This window comes from Polypterus senegalus, chromosome 1, assembly GCF_016835505.1.
Source record: "Polypterus senegalus isolate Bchr_013 chromosome 1, ASM1683550v1, whole genome shotgun sequence".
Lineage (NCBI taxonomy): Eukaryota > Metazoa > Chordata > Cladistia > Polypteriformes > Polypteridae > Polypterus > Polypterus senegalus.
Genome location: NC_053154.1, coordinates 236,822,982 through 236,840,809, shown reverse-complemented (window position 1 = coordinate 236,840,809; position 17,828 = coordinate 236,822,982). Strand labels below are relative to the sequence as shown.

Genomic DNA, 17,828 nt, shown 5'->3' with positions numbered 1-17,828 from the left:
CCAACTTGGCTAGAAGATGATTAATTTGAGGGCAACTTCATTTTCTGAAAGACTGTTACATCTAGAAAATTATTAATTTGACTCATACATTGAAATCACTTTGTGTATTATCTCACATTGTTTTCTTTTCAATTGTTATATATTTGTTAAGTCAAAGTTATCATTTCTACAATAATATTGGAGGATTCACAATTTTTTGTCAGTTCTTTACTACTAATATTTGTGTGTTTTTTTTCATGTTCTCATTGTTCTATTGCAAATAAGATGAATGAAACAGTAAGTATTCAATATTATTTATGGTTAAAATATTAAAACCAGTGTGTACTTTGTTTCTTGTAAAGAGTGCAGATGGGTAATTGATTATGCTCCCCATCTAGCTATTATAATAAATTGTTTGCCAGTTCAGATACCCTCTTTTGATTTACTGACTCATATGTTACTTGGCCTATTAAGTATATCTGGATTAATTCCAACAGAGTTGCACTCACTATCTCCAGGGTGGTTTAGGACTCAATACATACTTTGAGGCAGCCTGTGAACATAAATATTTAACAAATTTGCCATCTGCAAGTAAATAGATAAATGGTAAGAATATTTTAACAAGTTGCTGTATGTCTGCTATTTCTAGTTCCATAACAAAAAGAGGATGGTCATGAAATAATTGTAATATATATAAAAGAGGTATAGCCAATGTCCTGCCATCCACTTACTCCAGAATACTAGTTAGAAAAAAGCTTCAAACAGCCCCATATTCTGTAATGTTACACATCTGCAGGTTTATAAAGAAAGAAGTCGTGAGAACAGCTCTAAGTTAGAAGTATTACTGCTAATTCACAATGTACAATATGCAGGTTACAGGCTGAGCAAAACTGTTGTTGTTATTCAGTGTTTTTAACAACTTTAATGTTCAATATTCAGAACCTTTTCCTTTAAAAAATGTCTTTAATAAAATAAAGTCAAGCCCGCCATAAATAACTGATATGTGTGAATATGTATTCACAAACAGCACTGTAATTTGTTACACTAAAGTAAAATGGATCATTTTACAAGGTCAGATAAATCTTTAAAACCAACTTTTTCTGCATTAATGTCAGTGTCAATTTTATACTGAGACTACTGTTACTTACCTTGAAGTAAGGACTTGATGGTTCTAAGTAATTTATCTATCTTTTTTAATATTAGATACATTATAATTTTTTGAATGTTTTAGTCATCTTTCAATATCTGACGTAAAGTTTATATATAATTTATACTTTCTCATATAATATGTATTTCATGAAGGTCAACTTAGCTGGGGCAAAATCACCATAAGGATAAAGCAAAAAAAAAAAATCTTTGTCCCAAGGAGAACCAACAGATAGTTACACTTGCAGCAGGGCAAGCAGTCCAGTGTAGTGGCTTTGCCATTAGAACACAAGGTTGCCAGTTCATTTGCTGCCTCTGACTCACTGCATGATGCTGAGAACTTCACAATCTACTTCTGTTCCAATTATTAAAAACTCTACTGTATGTTGTGGAACTGGCCCGGACACCACCAGTCGGAAACCACATCTTTATAAAAATTCACACTTTTATTAATCGCCAATAAACAGTCCCAAACACAAACACAATGCACTCAGCACTAATCACCACTCTTTAGCCTTCTCTCTCTCCGTCCTTGGCTGCCTTTCTTCTCCTCCCGGGAGCCATGTCCTGCTCCCACTCCCGACTCAAACTCCCAGACTGTAGGAAGGCAGCCCCTTTTATTCCCACCCAGATGTGCTCCAAGTGTCTGATGACTTCCTTCCGGCAGCACTTCCTGGTGTGGCGGAAGTGCTGCCCTTTGCACTGAAAGTCTCATCCGCCATCTTGACGGGTGTGGTGGAAAGAACTGTTTCCCAGGTCCCACGAGGCTTGAGGCGCCCCCTGGCAGTCGCCATGGGTCCCAACAGGTTAGAACCTCTTTGCTCCTTTCCCATGATCCTCTCCTAGTCCAGGGCGGTTGCCCCCTCGTGGCCCAGAAGCTATCAATGCCAGGCGTCCCGGCTGGGTAAGGGCTCCAGCAATCTGTGACAGTGTAAACAATTGAACTATATCTTGAGAATTTAAGTCACCCTGGATAAAGACATCATGCAAGTAACACACTAACATAACAATCTTAAACTGGCATAATTCGATTAAGTTTTGTGTGGCTAAAGCCCATCTTGGCAGCACTGGACACAAGGCAGAAGTTACACCTGGACAATCTATTACTAAGTCTACTGTGATGTAAAACATTATGGGGTCTATGACACTGTATGGTTTTTATTAAAAGCAGTTTGACTTGGCTCGGGTTTGTGGATGCATAGTATTTGACTGCAAAGCTGCATGGTCAGACAATGTTGTGTGTGGGAAACGAGCTGATTACTTGCTTCAATGCAAGTGCAATTGGCTCAGCTGTTCCCCATTAACATTCTGTGGGTTGTTAGGTGCGCGAACAAAATAGGAAAGGAACCTGGTAAAGAAGCAAGTGGAATATAAAAAGATCTGGAGGAATATCCAGATGACAAGGCTTGAAAGGAACTCAAGATCGTTACAGAGTCGGTGCAGTGGGGAGAAGCCATGGTGATCCTGAAGAGGCTCCGTGTGGAACAGTGACATGCCAGGGGTAGGGTCGCTTCCTGCTGAATATCCACTCCAAAAGGTCCTTTGGATGCTGAGGGATGGTGGTGGAAGGAGGGAGCATTGCCCGTGGTGCTGGCTCATGAGCAATTCCGTGGTGCTGGGACATTAGCAATTCACGAGGTTGACTGCACATGCCAGAGGAAATTCTCTGCAGCTGAAGAGGCATCTTAAGGTAAGCTGCAAAGGGTAAAATTAGAAGGACACACAGGGGTGCAAGTTTTAAAGAAGTCTGTGTTTTGGATTTATCTGTTCTTTGGGATTTAAATCTCCTCATGCACCCTATTTTTATGATTTAATTATTTATGAACTGGACTGCGCACTCTTCTGGATTGTATTAATAAAAGCACTTCACACTTTCACACCATCCTTTGCTCTGCGTCCTCATTGCACTGGCTTATCCACGGGACATGACTATAGATGCCCCAGGTTCAAGGGAATAGGTCAGCTGTGTCCACTCACGCACATACCCAGAGTCGCATTCATACAGGGCATTGTTAAAATGACTAATTAACCTACCCCAAAATTAGAGAACCTGAAGGAAAACACATACAAACATTGGAAGAATTTGCTTACTCCACGCAGATAACAAAAAGGCATGGGATTTAAATTCAGGAAGTCAAATCGACATGATAGCGACACCATAGTGGGTAAACAGAGTAAGAATAATAAAAGGTTACAAACACTTCTGGTATACTTGCTACATGCCCTGAAATAATATTTAATGTTCCCCCAGCATGCCTGAGGACAGGTGACCTGGATGTAAGCAGAGATGCCACAATTATCATCTAAACCTAAATGTAGGGACTTGGAAGGCATACTATTTTCAGAATCCAAACATACTTGCTTTAAAAACAAAATAATACAAAAAGTTGTACAATTTATTGATAACATCAGGATTATACAGCATAAATATATTGGGAGTGTGGAGACTGGCCCGGACACAGACAGGCAGACACGTTCATTTCACCCACAACACATTTATTTACACTATTTACAAAGTTACCAAGTGCCACACAAACCCCACAAGTCCCCAAAGTCCTGGCCACAACTCAGATGTCTTTCTCTTCAGGCCACCTCCTTGCCTCTTCTCCTGAGCTCTGTCTTACTCCACTCCCGACTCTTGCCTTGAATGAAGGGAGGCTGCACCCTTTTATAATCACCCAGATTTGCTCCAGGTGTTTCCCAGCAATCTTCCACCAACACGCCCCAGTGTGGCGAAAGTGGCGGTTGCATCCCCGGAAGCACTCCGGGTGTCCCTGCTCTTCTTCCCCCCAGCACTTCCGGGTGTGGCGAAAGTGCTGAGGTCCAGGGCTCCAAAGGCACAGGGGCGCCCCCTGGTAGTGACCACGGGCCCCTATAGGGTGCAGCTTTAAAGCTCTGTACCCGTGGCCCCCAAAGGTACCAGGGTGGTCGCCCCCACATGGTCTGGGGAAGGCGCAAGCCCTCCTCCGGTCTTCCTGGGTCGTCCCGGCTGGGTCACCACCCCAGCCATCTCTGACAGGGGATATAAAAATCCAAAAGACAAAAACTAAAATAAATCATTCTCTCGTTTTACTATAAAGATGGTACATTCTTATAAATGATATTTATCCTTTCCAATTGTTGTTAAAAATTAAGGCACTTTAGGAATTACTGTTTGTCACCTAACATTGAAATACTTTGCATAATATGTGGTCTGCTAGCCACCAACTTGAATAAACGTTCAGCTTTTCTCTATGCAGAGCCTGCACTCTTTTACATCAGTGGCCAGCACTCTTTTCCAAGGAGCTGGTGTCTGTGAACTTGTATATGAAATGTCACCGTCAGCTTGAAGCAGCTACATGCCTTGAAGCGCATATTATAAAGGAAGGAGCTTTTTGATCTTAAAAGCTTGTTACAGCTGTAGAAAGAACTATAAAAGCTGAAGAATGTTTGTTGGCACGTGGGTTACTATTTTTACCTTTGGTAACACCAAGAAACAAAACTACATACCCTAATACATTTGGCTTTTACTTAGGCTACTAGCAGTATTAACCATAAGTAAAAATAAGTAATGATTAATTTTTGTGTTTGTTTCATGATGTTTAAAGGGCTGAAGACAATATTTTTTCCTGGAGTTTCAAGTCTCACAGAGGAAGTTCAATAGCTTATGTGTATGGAGGGCATGCTTTTTATTCCGTTGTAAAAGTAAAAGTCTCTTTATGTTGTTTCAGTTTATTTTTGTATAGGACTCTTCAACTGAGTGCAGGCTCAGAGTGCACAGGTGAAATGCACTTATAACTTTACAGATCACTAACTACACAATGCATATACTAAATTATACCTCCACATAACACCTGTGGTCCCCGGCCGGGGACCAGAGGAGGGCTTGTGCCTCCTCCAGACCGCGAGGGGGCGTCCGTCCTGGTTATGTTGGGGGACTCGGGTACAGGGCTTGGAAGCCCAGCCCTGTAGGGACCCGTGGCCACCGCCAGGCGGCGCCCCAATGCCTGCATATCTCTGGAGCCCAGCACTTCCGCCACACCAGGAAGTGCTGGGGGGGAGACAACAGGGGACACCCGCACGGCTTCCGGGAGCGCAGCCGGCACTTCCGCCACACTGGGGTGTGGCTATGACTGATTGCCGGGAAGCAGCTGGAGCCCATCCGGGTTCCAATATAAGGGGCCGTCTCCCTCCAGTCAGCAGTGGATGTCGGGTGGAAGAGGACAGAGCTGGAGAGAGGACGAGAGGCGGCCAGGAAAAAGGCATTGGACTTGTGTGGCCTGGACAGTTGGGGGAACGGTGCAAGAGGCACTGGGGGTGCACGTGAGCACAACTTGTAAATAAGTGTTGTAAATAAACGGTGTGTGGTGGAATTATGTTGTCCGTCTGCCTGTGTCCGGGTCCCAGTTCACACACCCTATTTTTAAGATGTATTTATTTATGAACTGGACAGCGCATAGTGCTTCACACCATCCTTTGCTCAGTGCCCTCATTGCACTGGATCATTCTCGGGGCATGACTATAGATGTCCCGGGTTCAAAGGAGTAGACCATGCTTTTTGTTCCACTGTAAAAGTCTCTTTATGTTGTTTAAGTTTATTTTTGTATAGGACTCTTCGAAGTGCGCAGATGAAATACACATAACTTTACAGATCACTAATTCACACACACACTCAAACAAACTGTTCCAAACTGATTAACATAAACGATACCTACTTAACAATATCTGTCCATTAATGTTATTTTTGAACTGCAGCCAGTTGACAACAGAGTACAGAAAACCAAACACTCAAGACACCAGCGTCCCAGCAGAAAAATAAACGTTTTGCGGCTCCATGGTCAGTTATAGAAGAAAATTAAAAGACACAGTCGGACACAATCATAGTCCTGGTGACTTCATCCTTCATGCTGACCACCCCTTCTTGAGCATTCTACAGTAAAGTCAGTGTTGATCCATCAGATATGACAAAAGTACCTTACATTGCCTGTTTGTAGTTACATCTTTTGTTGTCTCCCATGATGATTTTATCTTGAGTGTACAAAACTACATCTGCTGTATGTTAGTTATCACTTAACCCTTTGCTTCAGTACAATAAATACGTTTATTTAACATATACTTTCCTACCCCTTGCTTGTGCGCTCCGCTTTTTCAACAAGACTAGACTATATATTCCAAATGCTTTTAAAGGCTGTTTTCTGCATCTGACATTCCAGCACTAGAATTGCCCTTGTAGACAGACTTATGCGAAGGCTGTTTCTTGATGGTTATGCTTTGGGTAATATGAAGTGAGTCTGCTACACAGCAGAAGCTTGGCCAAGGCCAAGCAGATGCAGAAAGTGAGATAAATAGTGCTTTTGTTCCATTATAACTGAAGAGGATGACATTTCCTATTTGGATGTTGGGAACACATAGGGTTACCATTTTTGGGTGATAATTAATAGGTTTGTCCATCAGGGAGAGCTTAAAGTCAACCTCCCTGATGAGCAGGTCAAGAATAATCAATGAAGAGTCTGTGGGATACTAGTAAGTATTCTACTGTGATTAATACTCATCAAATTGACAGAACAGTTTAAGCAATTCTCCACAAATTGTTCTTTTTAGTATCTTGAGTTGTTTCACTTTGGCTGAGGTTTGAGTTAGTGTCAGCTTTGCAGTCACAGATTTTAGCAACGCAAAATACACAAATACATATTAAAAATACATTATAACTTTATATCATCAACTAAAGAAGTTACATTTTTCAGTTCTACTCAGTGAGCAAGAGCAATGAAAAGGGGCAATTTAGAAGAAAATCCATTTTCTATGTAGCTTCTTTTTCGACAAGTCTGCAGATCCTTTTCTATATTCATATTACTGGAATCTGTTTGCTGCATTAAGAATCTGGACTATCATACGAGGAATCAATTTGTTCTTGATGGCTAACATAGGAGATGCCTTCCTAGTAAGCACAAAATGATAGAGAACTCACATTGCAATGTGACGTATGAATTTGTGCACAGAGGACTTACACACTTAAATATCCTGGAAATAGTTTACTCAATTACTACAGAGCACTCTTCTGATTAATTATCACTCATTATAAATGTATTACACATATGCATATCTGGACTTGCATCTTATGAGCCTGATGGGAAATACGGTTTCTTAAATTGTTTCATCTATAGGCCATCTTCGATTTCATTTAAACTTACCTCTTTACAGTAAATAAATTGAAGTAATTTTCTGTAATTGTGTAATTATTTCAACAATAAAAGCTTAAGCTGTTACAAGGAGCCAGAAATAAACACAGCACAGTTCACTGTTTTGTTAATAGGGCAAAAAAAGCATTTACCACCATTTAACTTTACATTTCTTATCCCTTATGTGTAATCCATTACAGGTGACACTTACATCTCATTGTACCGCTGACATATTATAACCTGGTGTTCACTCCTTCCTTAGATCTATTCTAACCTCATCAGAGTAAGATAAATAGGAATCCAGTTTTAATAGTTTGCTCAGTGTTGTCTTCTGTAAAATTCCACAGAATTTCCACTGTTTTGTTCCTTTAAATGGTTAAGAGCTTAAATCTTTCCTTCATAAGATGCAATGAAAGCAAAATTCAGACAAATAGTGCATTTTAAAACTTAACAGTATGATGGGCCTAATGGAGCCTTTTGGAGTGGAGCAGCAGCAATGGGTATAATTTATGTGAATAACTGAAAAACCCTGTAGGTTCTTGATTACATTTATATGAAGGCTGTGTGAAACGTGAGTTTTTTATACTTAAATCTTACATTGTGCAGTAAGTATACCCACATACTATAAGATGCAGGAAATGTATTTTAATAACATGAACACTAACAAAGTTGCAATACTGTGAAAATACTTTTTTCCAGGTGTGAAAATTGGTCCCCCATTACATTTTTGCAGGTGCTTTTATAATACACAAATACATTTTAAAACATAAAAATCACTAACTGCAATATACAGTTATATATATAGTTTTTGGTGCTGAGCTTGAGCCATTTCATTAGGGATCAGTTCAAGGTGAGAACTAACACTGAATGGGGCCATTACAAGGTACAATGAGTCACAGACTAAAGCAGGATTACTTAAGTACAGTAATCCCTCCTTGATCGCGGAGGTTGCGTTCCAGAACCCCCCTCGATAGATGAAAATCCGCGAAGTAGAAACCATATATGTTTGTATGGTTATTTTTATATATTTTAAGTCCTTATAAACTCTCCCACAATGTTAACATTATTAGAGTCCTCTAGACATGAAATAACACCCTTTAGTCAAAAGTTTAAACTGTGCTCCATGACAAGACAGAGATGACAGTTCTTTCTCACAATTAAAAGAATGCAAACATATCTTCCTCTTTAAAGAATGCGTGTCAGGAGCAGAGAATGTCAGAGAGAGAGCGCGTGACAGAAAAGCAATCAATACGTGCTTTTGGGCTTTTAAGTATGCCGAAGCACCGCGATAAAGCGGCATTTTTTAGAGGAGCGTCCGTATCTTCTAAGCAAACAGCCTCTGTGCAAACAGCCTCTCTGCTCACACCCCCTCCGTCAGGCAGAGAGAGTGAGAGAGACAGAGAAAAGCAAACAATCAAGCATCGTGCGGGAAGCATATCTTATATCATTGAGGAGTTTTAGTTAATATGTAATACATGCTCTGATTGGGTAGCTTCTAAGCCATCCGCCAGTAGCGTCCCTTGTCAATCAACTGGGCAAACAAACTGAGGAAGCATGTACCATAAATTAAAAGACCTATTGTCCGCAGAAATCCGCGAACCAGCGAAAAATCCGTGATATATATTTAGATATGCTTACATTTAAAATCTGCGATGGAGTGAAGCCGTGAAAGTCGAAGGGCAATATAGCGAGGGATTACTTTATTACAATTCAACCTAACCTGCACATGTTTGGGATGTAAGAGAGAACAGAATTATTGGTAACACTTTAGTTTAGGTTCTTCAAAAATGCATCTGTTACTCATTTACTCTTATGTAACAAGATCTTAACTCAGGCTTCTTTGGGTCTTCATAAGACTTATAAGACATCAGTAAATAGGTTATTCATCTCTGTGCAGTGTGGTGTATTGACATGATGGTAAAATGACTTGTTAATATGAAGGATTCACAGGTCTTATACTAAATACATAATATCAGGAGAAACGTGTCTCAGTTAAGCAGCCTCAGACCACTCCAAAGTGAAGTTTTGTTAGTACGAAACATTGCAGTGATAAATAAACACTTTACTGATGCCTTGAGTTATGATGACCCAAAGAAGTCTTTGTTAAGGTCATGTTTCACAGTAGTAAATGAGCAATAGATGCAGTTTGCAGTACCTAAACTAGAGTGTTACCATGTTATTCAAAATTAACACTCAGTGACATGGAGAAAATCGACAAACTCTATACAGACATATAGCAGAATAGGACTTGTATCATTCACCTGTGCAGCCAAAAAAGGCAGTAAAAACTACTATCACATCATTCTAGTCAAGTCTATAATAGAAATAACAATAATAATAATAATAATAATAAACTTTATCTGATACTAAACCCAGCTTAGCTGACATAGCAAAACTTTCAGGTCTCAATAGCAAAGCTCAAATGGTCTACAATATACTGTATGAAAGTTTGCTTTGCTTTAAATTTCTTTATAGAGATGTTAGGTAACAATACATTACAATATAACATTAGACCATTAATACGAGGTATAATATTTTATTAATATTCAACCACAATTGCCCCTCTTAATGATATAAGGGTTTACACATTCAATAAAGCCTTGCATATTCTATAAAATAACTGGACTGCCCTTTGCTAAGTATTTTTTCCTCCAGTTCAAGTAGTACAACTTGTCTGTTTCAGCAGGATTAGACAGGAAAACAGCAATGGGATAAGAGCATAAAAATTAGTCTTTGTCAGTCTATCCAAAATAATTTCAAAAAGGGTAGTTAGTGGATAAATTTCCAAAGGTTTTCAAACACATAGTAAATGCAGATGTCCAATCGGAGTTGTGAGTAAATTCTAAAACATGGGTTCAAGGGAAAGCTAATATTTATGCACCACGCGCACGAGCAGTCAAGTTCTGGGTCAGTTTTAAGGAGCTGAATACAATGCGTGATTTCAAAGTGTATTCATTTTTTTTATCTAACACACAAAAGCATTCTTTAAAGCTTGGTGTTCCATTCATCATACATATGTGATTGCTAGATAAAGTTGAACTGTTTATTGTATTTTTTTTTTTTCATTATGATTTTAAGATAACTCCTTTGTCTGTGGATATGTTTAGTAAGAATAACTCTACAGTACTTACAGTGTACAATACATTGGGAAACTGAGTGTGAAGATTACTCTTAATTTACTTAGAGGTGCTCCTGGGCCAAACTGCATTTGAATGATGCAAAGTGTTTTACTAGATTAGTCTGTAAGAATTTTAATGTCTTGTTCATACCAGAAAGTAAATGACTAATTTTTCAAAAAAAGGGCCAGCATAATTTGCTTTTAAGAGTGCAATAGACTGTTCGGATGCAACTACAAAATGCTACCTATTAGTGGGAAAAGGAATTTTCAACAGCATGGTTTTCATTGTAACAATGATCATTTTTATGTAGCACTGTGGACAACACTGCCCACAAAAATGAAAATGTAGTAAAGTCCCTTTCCTTTAGTAATTTATTCTGAAATATGGAGAGAGCTGCCTACATTTTGCACATCCCATTGATTATACCTTCATTACCCAGTAAGACAGCTAAACATCTGAAATGGTCAAACATCTGTATATTTTCTCTGACAGTTGAATACTGTATTATATTCCATATAAACAAAAAAATGAAAATTTTAAAGAAATACTTATTCTGTATATAATGAGATATATTGGTGAAGTATTGAATTTAACTTTGCTGAACTTCTCACTGTTAAGTGGAATCAATGAGATAAACTGGAAATATTATGCATGAAGTTCAACTGCAAGTGAATTACATTTTTCTTTAGCTTATTTTCAAGTTTTGTGTAATAAGACATGGATTAGTGATACACATTGGAAATGTCTGGTCAAATCATTGCATATTTTATTAGTGGTCTACTTATGATGAACACAATCTAAATGGAAGAATGATCAATAAAACTGATAAAATTATATATGTGTGGAGAATCAGCCCCGGCACAGACAGGCACACACCAATGGTTCAAACACACACACGTTTATTTATGCTATTTACAATGCACAACTAATAAAGTAACACACACCCAGTGCCTCAAACACCAAGCACCCTCAATCCGGACCTCTTTACTGTCCAGCCTTCCTTCACTGCCTCCACTCCTCTCCTCCAAACTTTGTCCGCTTCCACCTGACTCCAACTTCTGACTGGACGGATGTGGCCCCTTTTATTCCCACCCAGACGTGCTCCAGGTGCCCCCTGATGAGCTTCCTGCGGCACTTCCTGGTGTGGCGGAAGTGCTGCATGAGCACCTGGAAGCACTCTGGGTATCCCTGATATCCTTTCCTCCAAGTGTGGCAGAAGTGCTGACGTCCAGGGCTCCACAGTCAACCAGGCATCCCCTGGTGTTGGCCACGGGCCCCTATAGGGTTGAGCTTCCATGCTCAGTACCTGTGGCCCCCATACAAACCAGGGTGGCTGCCCTCTCGTGGTCTAGTGGAAGCGTAGTCCCTCTCCCACTCCTTCTTGGTGTCCCGGTTGGGCACAGCTCCCCAGCCACCCGCCACAATATGGTTTGTTCAAAACATGGAAATTCAGCCAAAATAAGAGTTAAAATATATACTATTTAATTACAACCACAAAGTAACTCAGTTAAGAGATTAATCAGTTTACTTATCATGCATTGACATCAACATTTGTGAGATAAGCCGTCTTTGAATTTTCACTTTCTTTTACATGTTATTTGTTTTTGTCTGTCTTCCTTATATATTCACGCTATGTTATGTTTTATTTATTTATTTGATTTTTATTATGGAAGGATACATCCAGTGATGTTTATCATCAGGAACACACATATAGTGATTCAAATCAAATAAGTATTCAGCTAATAAAACTAAATTAGGCTCCTGCTTCTCTAGATCAATGTGTCAATGTGTTTATTTCTAATTTAGTTAGCAATATTGCCTTCAGTAAGAAGTTAATTTTTTCCCCTGAAAAATGTCAGAATTCTTCTGTGAAAATATATTATTTAATGTCTGAAGACATTCATATTCATACCAGGCCTCCACATGGATCCACTTCATGGATAATTCCAAAATACACCCTTTCTTGATACCTATGATTCTCCCATTTCCTTCTTTGCAGATTGATTGTTTGATCTCATTTATACTATTCATTAAGTTCATTGTTATACAATTTTTATGTTTTAGCTAGTTTTCTATATTTATGTCTTTCCTTATTAAAAGAATGTTTTGGTCATTAAATCATGATCAGTGCTTGAAGTGGAAAAAACATGATACAATACTCAAGTCGTTTCAGCTTTGTAAGCCAAATTGAGAGGAATGGATACATATTTAGACAGACAGACAGACAGTCTGATAGATAGAACTTTATCTGTCCCCAGGGGGAAATTTGGCTTTTTACAGATTTTCATTAAATAAACAAATACATACAAGGATAGATAAATAAATACTGTATACAAACACACACAAACTATACTCTAAATGCACACCAGAATGACAACAAAGGAAGAAAATTTAAAAAGAAAGAAAATATCTGACTTGGATGTTACAGTCCCAAGTGAAACATTATGCAGGTGTATTGCTATTGGTATAATAGACCCCAGTGGTGTTTCTTGACACACTTCTGCTGAATGATTCGTTGGCTGAAAGTCCTCAGTGTTTGTGTGTCAATGAGAGGATGTGTAGAATTGTTCATAATGACACTCAGTTTTATTTTCATTCTCTCTCTCTCTCCTACCTCTAGGGGTCCAGGGTGTGCTGTATAACTGAGCCTGCCCTTTAAATTAGTTTGTTGATCTGACAGGTATCTCTTGAAGTGATGCTACCAGCCTAGCGTTTAGCTTGCAGACCTGGTACTTACATTAATTCCATGATTCATAGATTGTATGATGGGAGAGGGCACGCACAATGTTACCAGCCAATTAAGAATTTTTACAGTTGTGTGAGGTTGTGAGATGTGCCAGTACAGTAAATAGTGAGTAACGGCTGACTACAAAAAATGCTGGAATGAATGAAAAACTCCTAGAACTCCACACAATAAAACTTCATACTGCCTATAATCTGCAAAAGTGTGCAATGGTCCACATCAAGCATTGATCATGGATCAATTTTAAATGAATTCATCTGATATACAGTAGTTTGTTAGCTTATATTAGTCCAGTAAATACTGAATATACTGTATGTTCCACCTTATAGCTATGTTATTCTCTTCTTGTTCAACTGTTCTCTATATACACAGTGCACTCCATAATCTTTGGAACAAAGACACATTTTTCCTCGATATTTTTCCCTGTGAATCACAATTTAAAATTACAAATCAACAATTCAGATGTGATTAAAGTGTATATTGCAGACGTTAATTTAAGGGTATTTGCATACATTTCAAAATTACAACACTTTTTATACATGGTCCACATGGTATACACTTCAGAGCCCCATAATGTTTGGGACATAGCAATGGTAGGTATATCAAAGCAGTCATATTTGGTACTTTGTTGCTTAATCCTTGCATGCAATGACTGGTTGAAGTTTGCATTTCATAGACATAGCAGGTGCTAAGGATGCACTCTGGTGATGCTCTGCCAAGCCTCTAATGCAGTCATCTTCAGCTCATGCTTGCTTCAGGGGCTTGTCCCCTTATGTTTTCTCTTCAGCAGATGAAAGACATGCTCAATTGGATTTAAATCTGGGGACTGACTTGGCCATTTAAGAATTTTCAATATTGTTGATTTGAAAAACCCCTACGTTGCCCTACTTATGTTTGAGATCATTATCTTGTAATAGGATTAAGTGCTACCCAATACGTTTGTAGGCATTTACTGAAACTAGAGCAAATAAAATGTTTTTATACACCTCAGAATTAATTGCGCAACTGCCATCAGCAGTTTCATCGTCAATGAAGATAGGTGTGCCAGTACCTGTGTCAACCATACATGCCCAAGCCATAACACCCTATTTAACAGAAGGGGTGGTATGCTTTGAATCTTGGGTAGTTCCTTTATGTCAGCGGTTCTCAACCTGTGGGTCGTGACCCCTTCGGGGGTTGAACGACCCTTTCACAGGGGTCGCCTAAGACCATCGGAAAACACATATCTCCGATGGTCTTAGGAACCGAGACACCGCTCCTTTATCCATCTCCAGGTGGGTCCACCCACATGAAGATACGCCCACATACGAGTACCCGGCGTGATGACATTATCGCGCCAACCCCATCACATACACCCCGTACAAATACAGGTGTATGTGACAGGGTTGGCGCCATAATGTACTTATGCGGACTAGTCACACATGTGTAGAGAGCAGCTACTGTGCAGAAAGCAGCTACTCTGTTAAAAGCAGCTACTGTGTTGAAAGCAGCAGTATTGGAGGTAAAACGACACTTCATGAACTATAATTACAGTGGAACTTCGGTTAACGACCATAATTCGTTCCAAAACTCTGGTCCTAAACTGATTTGGTCGTGAACGGAAGCAATTTCCACCATAGGATTGTATGTAAATACAATTAATCCGTTCCAGACCGTACGAACTGTATGTAAATATATATTTTTTTAGTTTTTAAGCACAAATATAGTTAATTATACCATAGAATGCACAGCGTAATAGTAAACTAAATGTAAAAACATTGAATAACACTGAGAAAACCTTGAACAACAGAGAAAACTAACACTACAATAGTTTGCGCTATAGTGCTAGGAACCGCTCTCTAAAAACACTTTTTTTTAATGAGTTTTAAGCACAGGAAAAAAAATGAACACTTGATAAATCCATAATTTAATAAACCACCAAGAAAAGTAACATTGCCAAAATGCATGCGATCGCTGTAAACAGAACTGAAAACAAAAACAAGCCTTTTCTGCCTTATGCGTCCAGCCCTCCCTCTCTCTTTCGTGTGTGCGTTTATCTCTCTTTCGTGTGCCTGGAGCGCCTGTGTGTTTCTCTCTCTAGCGCGTGCCTGTGTGTGTTTGCCTCTCTCTAGCGTGCGCCTACGTGTGTGTGTGTGCCTGTCTCTCGCGCACCTGTGTGTGTGTGCCCCTCTCTCGTGTGTGTGTGTGTGTGTGCTTCTCTCTCACGCGCCTGTGTGTGTGTCTCTCTCTCTCGCGCACCTGTGTGTGTGTGTGTCGCTCTCGCTCTCTTGCTCGCTGCACAGGAAATGCACAGGTAGAGACTGAACATGTACAAACCGAAAGGGAGACAGGCTTTTTTGTATACCAAGTGTATGGTCGTGAACCGAGGCAACAGTTTGGCGAACTTTTTGGTTGTAAACCGATTTGTATGTGTACTGAGACGTTCGTGAACCGAGGTTACACTGTACTGGGTAAATGTAAAATCATGTACTGTAAAAAAAAAAAATATCTGTACCATGGGAACTTAATATGGATGGTGATCAGTCTTTTTATATTCAGCTGTGGTTGATGTGAATACTGCCCCCTTGTGATAGTAACAGGTAGGTATAAAAAGCAACACAGAGAATGGTAAATCATAGGAAACTTTAATGAACTGTATTGACTGAACTATGCCATGTATCATCTTTTGTATTATTAAAGCTGTTGTTATATATTATTTTCATTAGCAAACCATCCCATGACAATGGACCGTGTAGAAAAGAAAATATAGTGAGGATTTTTTGCAGTATGGTTTTACCTCAATAATTACAGCAGGAATTGAGAAACCACAATGTGTTATTTGTTGTGAGGTTCTATCAGCCGAATCTATGAAGCCAAACAAACTAAAATGCCATTTTGATAGCAAGCATCTGAAGTTTGCCGGCAAGGATACCAACTATTTTAGAAGCAAAGCTGATGGACTCAAGAAAGCCAGACTTGACACTGGTGGCAAGTACCACAAACAAAATATAGCAGCCGTTGAAGCTTCATATTTGGTGGCACTCAGAATTGCCAGAGCTATGAAACCTCACACCATTGCTGAGGATTTACTGTTGCCAGCGGCCAAAGACATTGTTTGAGTTATGATCGGAGACGAATTTGTTACGAAATTGAGTGCAATTTCCTTATCTAACAACACTGTCCACAGAAGAATATATGGCATGCCTGCTGATATTCTTGATCAGGTAATCCAGGAAATTAAATCTGCTCCACTTCCAATATTTAGCATCCAGCTTGATGAATCTACAGACGTTGCAAACTGTTCACAGTTACTGGTTTACGTGAGGTATATTAATGATGGTGACTTTAAAGATGAGTTTCGTTTTTGCAAACGTCTTGAAACGACAACTAATGCACGTGATGTATTTGACACAGTTGGTTCATTTGTGAAACAGCATAAGATCTCTTGGGAAAAGGTCGGTAGTGTTTGCACAGATGGTGCTCCAGCTATGCTAGGATGTCGATCTGGATTTCAACATTTGGTACTGAATGAGTCACCAAAAATCATTGGAACTCACTGTATGATTCATCGGCAAATATTAGCAACGAAGATGCTGCAACAAGAGTTACAAGAAGTAATTAAAAGCGTCATAAGTTCTGTCAATTTTGTAAAGGCGAGCACTTTAAACAGTTGACTGTTTTCACAACTGTGCAACGAGTTGGAATGCACATAACAATGCACTGCTATTTCACACTGAAGTGCGATGGCTTCGAGAGAAAATGTTTTAAAACGTGTTTTTGAGCTTCGTAATGAACTCAAAACGTTTAATCAGAAAGCAAGACCGCAGTTCGAAGCACTTTTCAGCGATAAAGGTGAACTGCAGAAAATAGTTTACTTGGTTGACATCTTTGCCATCTTGAATGAGTTAAATTAGATCCAAATCTACCTGACACCCCATTTGCACTTGCCAGAAGCCGATTCACAGTCAAAGTTGAAGATGTTCCTGAGACAGCACAAGAGGAGTTCCTTGAACTTATTAACAGCGATGCAGCGAGAACTGATTTCTCTACAATGCCAGTTACAACATTCTGGATCAAGTGTTTGCAGTCATATCCTGTTCTGTCTGAGACTGTGTTGCGCCTTCTTCTTCCATTTCCAACAACATATCTTTGTGAAACAGGGTTTTCCAGCTTGTTGGTTATCAAGTCTAAATACAGAAGTAGACTTGTTGTGGAAGATGATCTTCGTTATGCTCTTGCAAAGACTGCCCCAAGAATTTCTGATCTGATGAGAAAGAAGCAATCTCAACCTTCGCACTGACGTTGGCTTTTTATGCATACTGTTGCAAAATGTAGCAATGTAGTTTACTGTTGTTATATTAAGACTGTTACCCATGCTACACCATGCTTCAAGACAAAATTTCATTTATTTGTAATTAGAATTAAATATTTCAGAATATATAAGTACATATTGTTTATGTGATTAATCACTATGCTTTAATTATGTTCAATTTGTAACAATGAAAAGAAATCCTGCATATCAGATACTTACATTACGATTCATAACAGTAGCAAAATTACAGTTATGAAATAGCAACGAAAATAATTTTATGGTTGGGGGTCACCACAACATGAGGAAATGTATTAAAGGGTTGCGGCATTAGGAAGGTTGAGAACCACTGCTTTACGTCTCCACACTTTGCTGTTGCTGTCACTGTAATATAG

General features: G+C 39.2%; 1 pseudogene; it reads left to right on the top strand.

The window, feature by feature from the left end:
• LOC120542508 overlaps positions 1-17,038 on the top strand; it is a 42,029-nt pseudogene extending 24,991 nt beyond the window's left edge.
• The last annotated feature ends 790 nt before the right edge of the window (positions 17,039-17,828 follow it).